General features: G+C 44.4%; 1 pseudogene; it reads right to left on the reverse strand.

The window, feature by feature from the left end:
* Positions 1–1,109: 1,109 nt before the first annotated feature.
* Positions 1,110–2,121, reverse strand: LOC141997465 (olfactory receptor 226-like; annotated as a pseudogene).
* Positions 2,122–18,568: the final 16,447 nt, after the last annotated feature.

Consider the following 18,568-nt stretch of genomic DNA (forward strand, 5'->3'; position numbering starts at 1 on the left):
GACAAAGATTAACCATTTTTTCAAATAATTATTTACGTAATACATTTATATATGATTTCAGCTTGCCATTTGCTTGTACGTATTCATGTTTCACAAAATAATTCCCATGGGTAATTTGTGCTCTGCAGACAATGTGAAAATTTTATATTGAAGCACGAGACATCTTTGGTAGCTCTGATTGATGATACAGGCCGCATGATGTTGCTTGTTATAGCTGGTTGAGAAATGCTAGTTATTTTTCACTGGAAATTTTTTAAAATACTTTCGGTGAAATTTTGTGGACTTTGCTCAAGAAAAAAGAACCAAAAACTGGAAAATGTTCAGTTTTTTACAATTATTTGCAGTAAAATCACTTATCTGGTAAAATTTCCATTTGTTTTTGGAAAAACCTTATTTTTAACTGAAAAACTAGGTTTTTTATATTAAAAAACAAAACAAAACACATTTTCCAGTTTCAGAGTTTTTTGCTGAAAAACCGGAAAATTTAGACCAAAATAAAAAAGCTTTGTTTTGTTACTTATCATTAATCGTGTTTATTATGGTAGCATCCAGGGATCAGCCAAGATCAAGGCCCCATTGTGCTCAGCTCTGCACAAACACAGAATAGCAGACAGTCCCTTGCAATCTGAAGAACACACAAGCAAAAAAATCAATGGGATGGTGGCAAACGCCACGTGAGTGACACCATTTCTTTCTCCGTTGGGTGGGTTTAATTAGGAGGGTATTAGTGAAATGGAAAGACAAGGGAAGGGAGAAGGAAGAGGTGGATGGAGCAGGGAAAATGTCTGGGAGGAAAATATAAGGGGCAGGTGCAGAACGAAGCTGAGGTTAAGAGACTGTGAGATGCTGGGAAGGGGAGAGGGTGTTGGAACAATCTATATTGGAATTGTAGGCTAGCAACACAGGAATAACACATGGGTTCTGGGTTGTTTTGTCCCAAGAGAGCACAAAGACTTGATGGTGCCACTCCATGCTCAAGTTGAAGTTCTGCTCATACGAATAGGCTTTAATAGATTCTGAGATTTTAAGGCCAGAAGGGACCATCATGATCATCTAGTTTGACCTGTGGCATAACACTGGCCAGAGATTTTCACTCAGCGATCCCTGTGTCAAGTTCAATTTTGTTTTTTCCATTTTCTTCCTTTCCCACGCCCTCCATTTCTAACTAAGTGTGCTGATGTTTCTGTGGAGGAACTCCTTTGCTGATCAAAGTCTTCTTCAGGGCCTCTTTGACCTCCTTTTTCCTCAGGCAGTAGGTGATGGGGTTGAAGAGTGGGACAACAATGGCATAGAGAGCAGAAACAATGTTGTTGGTGTTGTAGGATGGAAGGGCCTGGGGCTGGACGTAGATGAAAATGCTGGCAGCATAGAAGATAACGACCACAATGAGGTGCGACGCACAAGTGGAGAATGCTTTCTGGCAGCCCCATGTGGAGGGGATGTGGAGAATAGTGGAGATGATACAAGCATAGGAAAGGATTATTACAGAGAGGAGAATCAGCAAGATAAACAGGGCAGCGACAAAATCTGCCAGTGCTGCCCAGGTCATGTCTATGCAGGCTAAGTTCAAGAGAGGGACACGTCACAGAAGAAATGGTTGATGACATTTGGACTACAGTATGTCAGCTGAGATATAAGAAACACCTTCCATGCAGAGATGAAGAAGCCACACAGCCAGGACCCAGCTGCCATGCGGATACATAGAGCCTGGCTCACAATGGCAGGGTAACGAAGTGGGTTGCAGATGGCAACATATCAGTCATAGGCCATGACGGCCAGGAGGATGAACTCAGTGTTCCCCAAGCCAAGGAAGAAATAGAGCTGCATCATATAGCCTATGAAGGAAATGCGCTTGCTCCCCGACATGAAGCTGACCATAGTCTTGGGCATGGTGACTGTGACGTATCAGATTTCCAGGAAGGACAGGTTACTCAAAAAGAAGTACATAGGGCAGTGGAGTTGTCAGTTCACCCGGATCATCACAGTGATGATGCCATTTTCCAGCACTACTAAGGCGTAGGCAATGAGAAAGCTCATGAAGAAGAGGAGCTGCAGATGAGGAGCTACGGGGAACCCTAGGAGAATGAATTCTGTGGCACGGGTTTGATTTCTCATCTCCATGTCTGACAGCCAGCTCGGTAATAAACGTATAATCAGAACAACAACATATATACTACTAGTGATTATCGGTATGTTATCTATTGATCGATCTATCTATCCCCTTACACACACATCTATCAACCGATCAATCTATCTGCCGATCTAATTCCGTACTTATCTCTCTCTCTCTCTCACTGTCTTTTTTTTTCATTTCATTGGCAATCCTTTTCACACTACAGATAATGTTAATACTAATCAGTGAGATTTTCAAAAGTGGTTCAGTGACTACTATTTAAAATTTCATTGACATTCAATAGCATTTGCGTTCCTAAATTACCAAAGTGAGTTTGGCACCTAACCTGCTTAGGTGGTTTTTAAAACCCCACTCGGTGCCTACCTGCATCTTTAGGTCCCTAAATACCTTTGAGAATCTGGCCCTTATGCATATGTGAAAAGCAACACTACTAATAATACTGGGTGTCCTCTGTGCTTATGTTGACACTGGTGAAGAATACATGACTTCAGTACGTAATAATGATGAAATCACTACACAGGTCATTACTTAAAGATTTGAACTGAAAAAAGGGATCGTCTCTAGAAACTATTGTAGCATAAATGTTTGATTAAAAACAACAATGATAATTGTCTGTGTGTTTGTACAGAGCCTACTACAATGGAGACCAGAACAAGCTGTACTCTAGGAGTTACTAAAATTAGTATACAAGACAGATTTGCGTCCAGGGAATGAGGGAGTAAAGGAATGCAAGGAGCCAAAATATTACCTTGCACTGGATACCTGTACCAACCTTCTACTCAGTCATTATTCAGTCAATCAAGTTGCTAGTTGGATTCAATAGGTATGTTTACATGGCAAAAAAAACCCCCAAACCTTCCCCCCCAAACCTGCAGCAGCGAGTTTCAGAGTTTGGATCTGCAGACACTGGATCATGCTATGGCGCTAAAAATAGCTGTGTAGATGTTTGGGCTTGGGCTGGACCTCCGTTATGTGACATGTACTAAAAAGAGTGGATTGTCTTGCTGTGATCTGTATGAAACTTCTCAAATAAACTATCAAAATTCATTTGATTTCATTTGAAGAATCTGAGCTAACTGTATTTTAACTGATCTTTTAATTGCATCTCTTAACTAATTTATACAAAATAAGAAATTTAAGAAAGACCTCTTAAGATAAATATAGATAGATAGATATAGATCTACAGACTGTACAGTCATCATCATCAAAATCTCTATCTCTCCCCTCATTATTCCTCGCACTGTCTAATCTCTATTTTAATGCACTCAGCATCCTAGTAACTAGGCATTCTCCATATATACATGTAATCTATTTATACTTTTCTAAAATGCTTCCCTTACACCTCCCAGAATGTGATATCTTTTGGAAAGTTTTGTAAGAAGGCTATCAAAGTTGGCAACTTTCCCATAAAGAGTTCCCATAAATAGGGAAGTGTCGAGAAAGAAGACACATTTTGATTAAATACTTTTCATCAGCTCCACTACTTATTCTGTAAAACACTACTCAGTATTCTATGGGAAAACACCACCTGGCTTATAAAGATAACAATTAGAATAAAAATTGACTTGCCCTTACAGATATGACTCTTCTTCCCAATGGCTTTGCATACCTTGGTGTGTTTAAAGTGCAGAGAGAATGTAAAGAACTGGCTGTGTTCTTTGCCTCATTCTGATGCAGGTGTAGTTAGCACATTATCATCCCTTCTCTGTCCTGTGAGACTTGGTCTGTAAATTGTCATCACTCTCCCAATGGAAGCAATCACACGAGATAAACAAATATCATCTCACCCTCCTAGCCATAATGTTAATCAGTCCAGAGAAATCAGCCTCTGATGGCTAGTGTGATCTAGTGGATGAGGTCACATATTGGAAGACTGATGTTCTATCCTAGGTTCTCACACTGATCTGCTGTGTTACCATCAGCAGGTTATTTTCCCTCTGACCCTTTGTCTGCCTTGTCTATTTAGATTATATACTCTCCACGAACTCTTGTTCTGTATATACAGCACCTGGAAAATTGTGAACTGATCTTGTGTGGAGCATCTAGGTACTACTTTAGGGAATAATGAGGGGAAAAACAGCTTGTGAGAGAAGTGACGAGTAACAGTTGAAATGAATTCAAGAAAGAATAGTGTGATTGTGGACAGGTGTGCAATACACAGGTAGATGGACACTGGGCAGACAAATGAATACCAGTTGGATAACAGAAGTGTGGACAGACAATTAGATGAGTGTAGCGGGATGGTCACCCACTCCCTGGTCTGGAAAGCGTTACAGCCAGCCCTGGAAGAGAGCTGGAGCTGTAGGCTAAAAGCTAGGATGATTGGGGAAGAAGCCACAGCTGGGCCACTCCCCAGTCAGACCTCATCTGGCCCTGATAAAAGGGCTATGAGCCAGGAGCTAGACACACTCTCCCTCCAGCTTTAGAGGGAGAAGGACCTAGCTGCCTGGGAGCTGAGGGTGCAGGCAACCAAGCAGAGCTAGGGAAAGGTGAGAGGAGCAGGGGAGCTCCCACCTGGCAAGGCCCTAGGCTGCAGGTCTTGTCAAAGGCCAAACCAGGTACTGGGGTTGCAGAGGCTGCAGCCCAGGGGTTAGGCAAAGGCAGCAGGTCCAAACCCCGCTTTGCCAATGATGAATGGCTTGTACACTGCAGTCTGCCCCAGTGAGTGGGAGCTGTATGGTGACTGGCAGTAGGCACAGATTGAGGTGAGGTGGGGATAGAGGGTTGGGGGTTCCCTGGGGAGGGGAGACCCAGAGCTGTGGGGTTACTGCAGGGGGCAGAACCCTGCTGTAGAGGGGCACCAGGGCCTGGTAGGGACATGGGAGCTAGTGGCAAGTGGAACATTGGCCTACAGAGGGCGCTCCAGGGCAGCAGAGCTAATTCCCAGAATGACCGACAGGAGGTGCCGTGCTAGCGAGTCACCTGCCTCGCAACAATGAGAGAAGTACATAAAAAAGAGAAACCAAGGAGGAAGGGTAGATAGATGTTGTGGTTGAAAAGATGGCTCGATGATTAGGTCTGGGAATTTCAAAGGTGATTAAGGGATTTAGGTGCCCAACTCCCATTGAAATTTATGTTCCTTGAAAATCTGACTGTACACAGAGACAGAGCATCCTGTAGACTTAAGGCAAAATTTTCAAAAATGCCTAATGGCCAGGTTTTCAAAGGATTTAGATCCCAAAAGCTGGAGATAGGCACCCGTGGCTAGATTCACAAAGGAATGTAGATGCCTTGAAAATCACTGGGATGCAGAAAGACTGAGTTGGGTACCCAGCTTCCCTCTACAACAAATGGGGAGAGAGAAGCAACTCAGAATAGGATCCACAAAAGCCGGTATGCTAGGCAGGGAGCCATCTAACCTAGCCTATGGGAGATGCCAAGGAGTGGGGTGGGTGCTAAGCCCTGCACCACTCAGGAATTGTGTCTAAATCCGGGCTGCAGGGAGGCACCTCTTTCTGCTTGGGATTCTCAGCTGTGAACCGTCTCCTGGAGTTAGGCACCTGTGCCATTTTTACATGAAGTCAGGAGGAGACCAACTCCTTGAACAGGGATCTGATAATTCCCACATGAGGGCTCTAACTGCTGGGCTAGGGGCTATTCTGACATGGGGCCCCGAGTCCCTTCAGTGGAAGCTGTTCCACTGTGGATAATTAACAGCAGAAGGACTGGATCCTTAGTCTCCCACAGCCCAGGAGAGTGATCCAACCACCAGGCTACAGAGTCGGTCTCATGTTTGCAGTCTCTCGCTCGCTCGCTTGCTGGCACAGTGACAAATTATTTAGCCAAAGTGGAACAGTTTCAACTGTTGCGATTGAGGGAGCTGCACGTCAGATTATCCCTTAGCCTAGTGGTTAGCACACTCATCTAGTAGGTGGCTGAGCCACCAACAAATCCTTCCTCTCCATCAAGAAGAGGTGGACCTTGAACCAGTGGTCTCCCAGATGAGTGTCAGTTTCAGGGGAACTGCAATTGTATTGTCCCCTCCACAAGTGCCCAGTCAGGCCCCACCTGCCCCTTGTCTCTGGTCATGACCCTTGTCCCTCTACCTTCTGACCAGGAGTTTTTAAGGCTGAACAGCTCCCTGCCTTCCCCTGTGATATCCCCAGTCTTCCAAGCTGCCATAGCCTGTGATTTGCTTTCTCTCCGAGGGCTCTGAATGGTGTATTGCCAGTTACCACACAGCTTTTTCTAAGCAAGCACCTTTATTCTGAAGGCAAAAGCATTACAGAGAAACTACAATAAAAAATAAACCCACATGAAACATACCAGGAGTCACCCATCACTTTTATTGGGCCCTAGCAGACCAAAGTCTTTCCAATTCTTCTGCAACTGTTGGGCGCCGGGTAGGACAAAAGGTCCTGTCCATTTGCTGGACCAGAAAGAAGCCCCTGAGTCAGTTTAAATGCAGACTTTTTAAGTTAATAGCTTTTTGTTTGGTTTCCTCATGTCTGGAAATACAGCTCGAACCAGCATATGCAATCACCTCTGTTGGTGGCATCTCTCTGGAGGTGTTTACAATGTGTGTGATTCTCCTTACCCACCCCCCACTTCCTGAAGCAGCTTCAGTAACCCACCCCCATGGGGTAGAACCCAATGTCCATACAATCTCTGCCCTGCTGTGACACATAAACATAATGCCATATGTTCCCTCAGAGATATTGCACGTGATTGTAATATCTGTCATGGGGAGCACCCTGGCCACTGGGCTAAAACTTATGAGGCAAGGCTGCTGCTAGGTGTGGACTTAGGCGTCCTCAGAGCACACCTAGAACATCAGGGCAAGATAGGCAGAGGAAACCTGTTCTCCCTCGGTCATGTAACACACTGGGCCTCCAGGCACGTGGACAACTAGCATGCAGTAATGAGCATGTCCAGAGGCAGAAATGTAGGTACTTGGGAAATTTTACTGCAAACATTTAAGCATCAAGTGATGTTAGGCATCTACAGGGTTCAATGGCATCTGAGCAGGGATTTTGTGAATACCAATTGTGCCTAAATATGGGAATTAGGCACCTAAAGTGGCAGTTAGGTGACTAAGTCCCTTTGTGAATCTAGCCCAAGTTGCCTAACTCCCATGAATTTGGGAGTTAGGCAGCTAAATACCTTTATATATCTGGCCCTAGGTGCCTAAGTCTATTTCATTGTTGAGTTGGGCCCTCCCTCCCTTCCACTCCTTTGAAAATCTCAGCCTTAAAACCTTGGGGTGGTGGATTGATAGATGGATATCCTTCCCAAGAAGTCACAGCACCAAGGTCATCTACTGATGGATTTTCTTCTGTTTTCTTGTTGTGTCTAAATGGCAACATGATGTAGGTGTATGAGCCTCGCTTTGGATCTTAAGGAGTCTGTTGTATTAATTTAAATGGAATAAATGGGCCAAAGGTGTTAACATAACTCAGTCACTGTCCAACATTAAACATGTTAAACAAGGTTTGATACACAGAGACCTCAGCCTGCTCAGTGACATGTCAAACATGTCATTAAAAACCACTTTGATCTTTTATGAAAGGTACAGAAAAGGAGGAGAAACAGTTAAAGCCTTTGACATGTAAAGTATTAAATAAACCTTTAATTGAAACATGATCCCTTGTTCCCTTTCTCTTGAGCTGGAGAGAGCTTTTAGAAGCTGAAAAAAAACCCTTGTTTGACAGTCTCCGAGGTGGTATCAAAAGATGGAGATAACTGTCCTTGCTGAGGGGAGGGAAGAGAAGAAATGAGTTGAGATGGGTTGGAGCTGTTGTTGTTTTTTCTGCTATTATTAAAGCATGGTCCTGTTTCACCTTAGAGACTAACAGATTTATTTGGACATAAGCTTTCGTGGGATATAATCCACTTCATCAGTTGCATCTGATGGACAACTCTTTTTTGTTTTGTTTTTTTAGTTATAACAGGAAAACTTTTTGTTTGGACTAATTCGGTTTTTCTGATTCCCATATTTATACCTTTTCCCATCGTTATTAGAGATTATTGTGACATTTTATGACCTTTCACATACATTTTACAGTTGGGCTCACAATTAGGGTAAATTTGTAAGCCTAATTATTACAACAGGTCCCATGTTTTAGTGATCAATGGCTCCATGTCTAGTTGGCAGCTGGTATCAAGTGGAGTGCCCCAAGGGTCCGTCCTGGGGCCGGTTTTGTTCAATATCTTCATAAATGATCTGGAGGATGGTGTGGATTGCACCGTCAGCAGGTTTGTAGATGACACTAAACTGGGAGGAGAGGTAGATACGCTGGAGGGTAGGGATAGGATACAGAGGGACCTAGACAAATGAGAGGAAATCTGATGAGGTTCAACAAGGACAAGTGCAGAGTCCTGCACTTAGGACGCAAGAATCCCATGCACCACTACAGACAAGGGACCGAATGGCTCGGCAGCAGTACTGCAGAAAAGGACCTAGGGTTACAGTGGACGAGAAGCTGGATATGAGTCAACAGTGTGCCCTTGTTGCCAAGAAGGCCAATGGCATTTTGGGATGTATAAGTAGGGGCATTGCCAGCAGATCAAGGGACGTGATCATTCCCCTCTATTCGACATTGGTGAGGCCTCATCTGGAGTACTGTGTGCAGTTTTGGGCCCCACACGACAAGAAGGATGTGGAAAAATTGGAAAGAGTCCAGCATAGGGCAACAAAAATGATGAGGGGACTGGAACACATGAGTTATGAGGAGAGGCTGAGGGAACTGGGATTGTTTAGTCTGCGGAAGAGAAGAATGAGGGGGGATTTGATAGCTGCTTTCAACTACCTGAAAGGGGGTTTCAAAGAGGATGGCTCTAGACTGTTCTCAGTGGTAGCTGATGACAGAACAAGGAGTAATGGTCTCAAGTTGCAGTGGGGGAGGTTTAGGTTGGATATTAGGAAAAACTTTTTCACTAGGAGGGTGGTGAAACACTGGAATGCGTTACCTAGGGAGGTGGTGGAATCTCCTTCCTTAGATATTTTTAAGGTAAGGCTTGACAAAGCCCTGGCTGGGATGATTTAGTTGGGGATTGGTCCTGCTTTGAGCAGGGGGTTGGACTAGATGACCTTCTGAGGTCCCTTCCAACCCTGATATTCTATGATTCTATATTCAACTCTGAAATGAGTCCAACTTTAAAAGGCTGGGATTTTCAAAGGAGCTTAAGGGAGTTAGGCAGCCAGATGGAATTGGGCATCTAATTTCCTTAACTTCCTTTGCAAATCCCTAAGCAACTGTTATTCTTACGTTTTCCTCCAGAGCATCTGGCAATGGTGACATTTCCACATTCCTGTAGAGAGATACAGCATGAGAAACTACTATAAATATTTATGCTGGAACTTTTAGAGTAGTCTATGGAAGACAGGTATCCTACTACCATTGAATTTCAAAGGGTTTCAGCACCTAACTCCCATAGGCACCTTTGAAAATCCCAGTCTTACATTATGGTAGCATCCAAAATTATGCATTGCCCAAACACAGAGGAAGACACAGAAAGGTGTGCAACATACAAAAACAAGGCATACCAAGAGGGACAGTCAGGGATGTAAACAACAATCAGTGGGCTTGAGTCTGCTTTCACACATCATGGTGTAAACAAACATAAGCGGAGTATGGACAAAGGACTTGATTCTGCTTTCCTTTAAACAGTTTTAAATCCAGAGTAACACAGTTTTAGTCAAAAGTCCTGATTTTGCCTCTTTTTTATCTGGAGTAACTCAACTGAACTCAATCGGCCTAATTTTCATTTACTTTTCCAGGCAGGCCAACACAACCACAACTTGTAGGTTTGTAGGTTTCAGAGTAGCAGCCGTGTTAGTCTGTATTTGCAAAAAGAAAAGGAGTACTTGTGGCACCTTAAAAACTAACAAATTTATTTGAGCATAAGCTTTTGTGAGCTACAGCTCACTTCATCGGATGAATTCAGTGGAAAATACAGTGGGGAAATTTATATACGTAGAGAACATGAAACAATGTGTGTTACCATACACGCTCTAATGAGACTGATCACTTAAGGTGAGCTATTACCAGCAGGAGAGAGGGGGTGGGGGGGAACCTTTTGTAGTGATAATCAAGGTGGGCCATTTCCAGCAGTTGACAAGAACATGTGAGGAACAGTGCGGGGTGGGAATAAACATGGGTGTCAAGGTTCCTTCCCCACTCTGAACTCTATGGTACAGATGTGGGGACCTGCATGAAAACTTCCTAAGCTTACGTTTACCAGCTTAGGTTAAAACTTCCCCAAGGTACAAACTATTTTACCCTTTGCCCTTGGACTTCCACTGCCACCACCAAACTTTATCTGGGTTTATTTTTATTAGGAAAGCGTTGTTTGGAAATGTCTTTCCCCCAAAAATCCTCCCATCCCTTGCACCCCACTTCCTGGGGAAGGTTTGGTAAAAATCCTCACCAATTTGCATAGGTGACCACAGACCCAAACCCTTGGATCTTAAGAACAATGAAAAAAGCATTCAGGTCTTCCAAGAAGAATTTTAATAGAAGTAAAAAGAATCACCTCTGTAAAATCAGGATGGTAAATACCTTACAGGGTAATTAGATTCAAAACATAGAGAATCCCTCTAGGCAAAACCTTAAGTTACAAAAAGACACACAGACAGGAATATCCATTCTATTCAGCACAACTTAGTTTCTCAGCCATTTATAGAAATCATAATCTAACGAATATCTAGCTAGATTACTTACTAAGTTCTAAGACTCCCTTCCTGTACTGTCCCCGGCAAAAGCATCACACAGACAGAGACAGACCCTTTGTTTTTCTCCCTCCTCCCAGCTTTTGAAAGTATCTTGTCTCCTCATTGGTCATTTTGGTCAGGTGCCAGCAAGGTTATCCTAGCTTCTTAACCCTTTACAGGTGAGAGGATTTTTCCTCTGGCCAGGAGGGATTTTAAAGGTGTTTACCCTTCCCTTTATATTTATGACAATGGGGAAATAGTTTTACTTTGTGTAATGACACATCCACTCCCAGTCTCTATTCGAGCCTAAGTTAATTGTATCCAGTTTGCAAATTAATTCCAATTCAGCAGTCTCTCGTTGGAGTCTGTTTTTGAAGTTTTTTTGTTGAAGAATTGCAACTTTTAGGTCTGTAATCAAGTGACCAAAGAGATTGAAGTGTTCTCCGGCTGGTTTTTGAATGTTATAATTCTTGACGTCCGATTTGTGTCCATTTATTCTTTTACGTAGAGACCAGCTGACCAGAGCATCCATGGCCAGAGCCCTCCAGCAGCAGCCCTACAGCAGCAGCCCCCCGCACACACACACACTGCCTCCCTCATTTAAACACAGGTATTTTTAGTATAAGTCATGGACAGGTCACGGGTCCTGAATTTTTGTTTATTGCCCATGACCTGTCTATGACTTTTACTAAGAATACTTGTGACTAAATCGTAGCCTTAGTTACAGTTTATAAGTAGAAAATTTTATAATGGGCTGTTAATTCTAGCAGAGAAAGGAGTAGCATGATCCCATGGCTGGAAGTTGAAGCTAGACACATTCAGACTTGAAATAAGGTGTGCATTTTTAATAATGAGGTTAATTACCCATTGGAACAATTTACGGAGGGTCATGGTGGATTTTCCATCACTGACAACTTTAAAATCAAGACGTGGTGTTTTTTCTTTGTTTGTTTTAAGATCTGCTCTAGTTCAAAGTGGGGTAAACTCAGGGATGTCTGACAGTCTGTGTCATGCAGGAGTTCAGACTAGATGAAAACATTGGTCCCTCCTGGCCTTAGAATCCATAATGTATAGTTTTAGTCAGTGGCATGCAACCTGAAACTACCTAGACAACTTGGGGGTCGGCGGGATCGGATGTGTAGGGCTGTATGTGTGCGGGAGGTAGGAGCTAAGAAACCTGGTTTTATTCCTGGCTCGGACAGAGACTTGCTAGATGGTGTAGGGCCATTGTTCCTCAGACACCCCAGGGGTCAACTGTCACCCAGTCTGGTTTAGTGCTTTGAGATCTACCAAGCAGCACCACTTAATACAGTAGTCTAAGGCACCATACCAAAATCTGTTAGGGCCTCCTTTGAGACAACACAGGAACCAGCGTGTTGCCATCCTGAGTGGCAACTCACTTGGGTCTGGCAGGGAGGGCCTTAACGAGAGGTCCATAAATATCAGGAATGGCAGCTGTTGCTGACTGGAAAATTTAATGTTAAGGAGAATTTTACATACACTGAAAACTGGATTATTTTTACTGCATTAACTATCTTACTCTGCTGAGCATTTACATAGCACTTTGGGGCCAGATTCTTAGTGGGTGTAAATTACTGTTGTTCTATTAGCCCCAAGTTACAAGCAGGTGAGGATCTGTCCTTTGATTCATACATTTCAAAGTGGGCAGATACTGTTAACCCAAATTTAAGACAGGGAAACCCAGGCACAGAGGGAGCGGTGAAGTGGCTTGCTTGTGGTCACACATTGAGACAGTCAGTGGAAGAGCCAGGAATACAAACCATGTGTCCTGACATGACTTACCCACTGGACTGTGCACATTTATAGCAACAGATATGGTAAACCTTACCCACATGAGTAGCCCTGACTCACATGAGTGACTTCAAAAAAGCTTAAAATAAAAGAAAGAAAGAAAGAAAGAAAGAAAGAAAGAAAGAAAGAACAGTTATGTGAGTAAGTGTTGCACGATTCTACCAATTAGCAACTCACTGTTATGACATCATGTCCATCTTCTGGACCATTTGTCCATTTAACAATCTTGGAACAAACCCCCAACTAAGAAAGCATTCAGTGACTCCTCAGCCTCACATTATGGGCTGAACTCTGCACTTGTAAGGGCATTTTGGTGCCCGGCTCCTGTAAAATCATCCACAACCAGACATGCCTGTATCCCTCTCTTCAGTGTCCTCTTCCAAACATAGTCTCCTGGTAGCACAAAGATCTGGGTGGAGATTTTCACAGAAGGCTAAGGCAGTTAGGTGCCTAACGTCTATTGAATTGCAGTGGAAGCCTTGTGCCTAACTCCCGTAGGCTCCTTTGAATATCCCAGCCCTGTATATACATTAAGAAGGAACTCACCTCAGAGAGGCAATCTCGATCCTGGCCATTTCGTGTTGCCCACACTCTATAATTCCCAAAGTAGTTGTCTGGCAAAAAGAAAGGAGCTGCCATTAAAGTCAGATGCTTCATTCGCAGCCCACCTTAAAAGTTATTATCACCTGATGCATGCCTCTGAGAGATGTGTTTGTGTCTGTGGGTGTGACTCCTGCTCCCTACTGGATGAAACGAGACCTGCTTCCAGTGTATGTATCTTTATATGCTCAGCCTGGATAATGCACCTCTCAGAAACCGCCATCACAATTTTCACCAGAGAGACTGGATTGAATGACATCAGCAGGAGACTTGGAATCAGATAGTTCTGGGTCCTAATCTGACACTGAATTCCTCTGTAATCTTAGGCAAGTCTCTTAACCCCAAGTGCCTCCATTTTCCCATCCGTAAATTAGGCATTCTGACACTTGCTGAGCTCCCAAACAGGGCTGCTGCATGGATAGATTGACCTCCGAAAGCACAACATGTTGGTGTAAGTAATTGACCAGGGGGCAAGACATAAGGCTGGGATTTTAAAGGACTTTAGGGGAGTTAGGTGCTCAAATCCCTTCACATTTCAAGGGGAATTGGACACCTAACTCCTTTAGGAGCCATTTGAAAATCTCAGCCTTAGTTCCTACCTGGAAAGGCTGTGGAGAGATGCATGAGGCACTGAGTTAGGACGTCACTGAGCTAGGAGTGGAACATATTCTGCACCATCCATGCCGTGCCTGAGATGATGCTTCCACATATTGCAAATGAAACCAGTTCAGACACGGGAAGTTTGCTGTCTCCAACAGAGCCCTTTCTCTGAAGATCTTCGTTGATTTACTCCCCACACACACACATATAAATGTATCCACTCTGTCGACTTCCTCAGTGACCCATGAGGACAAGTCTATAAGCAAAGCCCTGGCTGAATGCTTCATATCTGCAGTCAGCAGACTCTTGGTCTGTGGGGAAAAGGAACCTGTGATGATTGTGGTTGTGTGCTAATTAGAGATTCCAGGCAAAGAAAGAGGAGTGTGAAGAAACCTCGCCGAATTTCCCTGAGTGCTGGCAGATTCTGGGAGTAAGGGTGAGATTTTCCAAAATGCCAAGGGAGCGAGGGAAGGAGTGCACCTGAGACACAGTGGCTCCTGGTGAAGGGCCTTATATCCCACCTCCTCTTGCTCAAAGTTGGGCCTGAAGTCATACTTCGGCCCAGAGTAAGATGCTGAGCAAAGGGGGCTGAGCAAAGGATGCCTGACAGGGCAGCTTGCAAAGGGCTAGATTGTCACCACAAGCCTGGAGCAAGGGAGTATTGTATGGCTGCACTGCCCCAAAAGCAGACCAGACTGTCACTTGGAGATCCGGTCCCTGATTCCCATTGGTTCCACATGGGAGGTAATCTCCAACTGATACAGTTGACTGCCCCCTCTGCACTCTTAGGGTCAGGGATGGGGTTGCGTGGAAGCAAGATGTTGTCCAATCCTCTTTCTTCCTGTCCACAAACTGATCCCTGTCCCTACCACCCGCATTGCAAGAGTAGAGCTGGGCAAAAAAATTTAAACAAAACTCCCCCCCCCAAAAAAAAAATGCTGATTTGGGTCGATCAAAACATTTTAGAAATGTGTGTGGATTTCAGCAAATTGTTTTTGTTGACCCTCCCCCACACCCAAATATACCAAAAACATCCAAATATTTCATTTTGACATTCTCTTAACAAAAAGTTTCAACACTTTGAGTTGAAATGACATTTTGTTTCAAAATCTAGGCAAGGATTTTGCTTTCGAATCTATTTATCTGTCCATCCCTATACACATCTATCTATGCATTTATCTAATCTCTATTTCTCTGTCTTTCTGACTACATACCCCTCTATTTAATAACTGCATGTGTCTATGTACCTCAGTCTTTCTGCATATATATTCATCTATCTAATATTGTTATTTAACTCAAGCATGACCCTGTGCATCTCAACTCATCCCATCACCACTTAAACTCATGATTCGGGATACACAGAGAATGCTGGACTAAGTCCTAAGAAAGTTCCCAAAGAAGGATAGAGGAATAGAAATTTCGGCCCCATCACCTGTGCAGCAGGTCAACAGCTCCAGGCCCTTCTCATCTTCCAATTCTTAGCCAGCACCTTTCCGCTTTGTTTTCTCCGCAGGACCCAGCAAGCCAGATATGAACTGCGAGTAGGTGCAATTCCACTTATTCCTGAATTTGGACCAGCTTCCACTGGGCGGAAGTTGTTCCCAGTGTGTCAAGAGCAGCTCACTAAATTGTACTTGGCATCCCCTGAGATCTTCCCTCTGAGCCTCACATCCCTGGTTACACCTAGATGTGATGGACTCCCCCCGCCCCTTACTTTGTTAAATACTTTTTGCAAGAAATTAAGCTGGGCTTTTCAAAGGCATTTGAACAGTAGATTGGTTCTAGTCCCAGGTCTGTCACTGACCTGCTGGCTGACACATCCCTCCTCTGTGCCTCAGTTTCTTCAGCTGTAAAAGGGGCATAATGATAGTGGCCCCCATTTGAATTGGTACCTGAGCACAACACTCCCTGAGGTTCCTTTTGAAAATCCCAGCCTTCATTTGAAGATTTCTGTGCATTAAAAAGCCTGTGGAAATGAGGCACTAGCTCCCACAGTAACAGATGTAGATACAGGCGCATTACTTTTCTCCTTGGAAAATCACAGCCTAAGGTACCAAGGAAAGAAAAAGGACAGGCCACAATTTTCAGTGATTCGTGGGGTGTCAAGCTTGGGGCTGCCCAGTTCAGGCCTAGTTTCCAGCAGAGCTGAGCAGGGAGGCTGATGCAAGCCACAGGCCCTCAGTGTACCTGTAAGTCAAAGGAAGGATGGTTGAGGGGTGAGGGCGCTAGCAGGGCACATTTACACTACAAACAAAAATGACACATGGCCATGCGTCTCAGATCCTGGGCCTCACGCAATGGCACTAGAAATAAATGTTCCCGCTTGGTCTCTGAAAGCTGGTAAGGAGCAGGGGTCTGACAGCCTGAGTGGGAATGTCTGCGTGGCTGTTTTCTTGTCCGGAGACCTGGGTTCAGAGACTCACTGCCGATGGTTTCGTTTTTTTGTTGTTGTTTTTTTTGTGTGGTATTGATGGGCTCACAGCCTCCCTGTGTGAATTTGGCACAGGTCATACAGGGCTGGATTTTCCAAGGTATATATGTGCTAAAAGACCAACCCGGGTGCCTAATAAGGTTTGCAACAGAGTCTGAGGGAGTCAGGTGCTTGACTCTCATTTAAATCAATGTCAGTTCGGTGTCTAACCTCCTGGCTGCACTGTAGGAGCCCAAATACCTTTGGAAATCTGACCCTATGAAGAGGCCAAATCAAATTACAATTAAATTATTATTATCATGGCAGCCTCAGTGTCCAACTCACAGACCAAGAACCAAATTGCATCAGGGCACTCACCTGGGCTGTGGGAGACCCCCCAGTTCAAATCCACCTTCTGCTTGAGGCTGATAAGGGATTTGAACTGGGGAGGACAGTTAATTTCATCAGCCAACCCCCTGGTTCTTGTGTTATGTGAAGGAATAAATAACATTTCCTTATTCACTTTCTCCACACCAGTCATGATTTTATAGACCTCCATCATATCTCCCTTAGTTGTCTCTTTTCCAAGCTGAAAAGTTCCAGGGTTTTTTTTTAATCTCTCCTCATATGGAAGCTGCTCCATATCCCTTATCATTTTATATGCTCTTTTTTGTTCTTTTTCCAATTCTAATATATCTTTTTTGAGATAAAGTGACCAAAGCTACACACAATATTCCAGGTGTGGGCGTACCATGGATTTATATGGAGGCAATATGATATTTTCTGTCTTATTATCTGTCCCTTTCTTAATGACTCCCAACATTCCGTTCACTTTTGACTGCCGCTGCCCATTGAGTGGGTGTTTTCAGAGAACTATCCATGGTGACTCCAAGATCTCTTTCTTGAGTGGTAACAGCTAATTTAGACCCCAACATTTTGTATGTCTGGTTGGGATTATTTTTGTCCAATGCACATTACCTTGCATTTATCAATATTGAATTTCATCTACAGAATATCAAACTACAAAACAGCCCTATGTAAAATCTCGTTCCAGCTGAACTTCTTGCACGCCAGTGGCTTTCCAGTTGTGTGACTCTGCATGCTGCTGTGTCAGAGGGAGATCTTTTCATGGACTGATCACCCCAATCCAACCCTGGCTTGGTCTCAGACTGCACCAGGGAGAGCTCCACTAATCATTTGTGGTCCAAGGAAGAACAATGTGAAAAAGAAATCTGAGCCACCAGCTCGTGGACAGATAACCTCAAGTCCTCACTCCTCCTTATTCAATCAAATGTCCCACAGAGACAAAGTTTGATGACCTTACTTGTTCTTTATTCAGGCAAAGCTTCCACTGAACTCAGAGTCAAATGATTATGGGATAGAGTCACAAAGGGACTTAGGCGCTGGGATGCTGAGGGTTGCAATGCCTGACTTTTATGGGCCTAGAAAATCACGGCTATTCCCAAAACCTGAGTTTGGTGTCTAGGCTCCTTACACAGTTAATGGGGAAAGGTAGGTGCCTAAGGATGGGACTGACAAAAGCCAACCAACTTGGAGGGGAGCTACCTAAAATAGCCAATGGGAGAGGCCAGGTAGAGGGGTGTGTGCGAAGTCCCACCCTCTCAGGGTGTTTGACACCTGCATGTGGGCTGTAGAGACGAGCCTCCACCTGCATGGGATTCTCAGCCATGCATAGGCCGGGGCTGGAGCACCCATGGAAAAAGATAGTGGGTGCTCAGGACCCACTAGCCACCTGCTGATGAGCTGTTCAATGGTGAGTGGGAGGTGCTGGGGGAAGGGGGCAGAGCAGGGGTGGGAAGAGGTGGAGCAAGGCCGGGGCACACTCAGGGTGGGGACGGAGTGGGAGCGGGAAGAGGCAGAGCAAGGATGGTGTCTTGGGGGAAGGGGCAGAGTGTGGGCAGGCAGAGGCAGTGCAAAGGTTAGGCCTTGGGAGAAGGAGCGGAGTGGGGGGTGGGGCCTCAGGGGGGAGCGGGAGTGGGGAGAAGGGATCTAAAAAGGTATCTGCCACCTATCAGTGTATCCCCATTCTCTCTCCTTGAAGCCTTTCCACTTTGGACAACTACCTAAAGAGTCATGGGACCAGATCCTGTCTCTCCCACAGCCTGAGTGAGTGCTTTAACCACCAGGCTATGGAGTCATCCCAAATGCTTGCCCATGCTCAGTCTCTCTTGCCCAAGGAGTCTTTAATAGTTATATATATGAACTTTCTTTCATCTTTCTTCCACCAAAGTAACTGGAATATTGTGGGAAGATGGATTTGTTTCCAAGAATATTTTGGTCGCCTACTGCATTGTATACTCCTGGGGGGATTCTGCGCTCCTGCATGCATGCATAATTA

The sequence above is a fragment of the Natator depressus genome, chromosome 13, assembly GCF_965152275.1.
Source record: "Natator depressus isolate rNatDep1 chromosome 13, rNatDep2.hap1, whole genome shotgun sequence".
Classification (NCBI taxonomy): Eukaryota; Metazoa; Chordata; order Testudines; family Cheloniidae; genus Natator; species Natator depressus.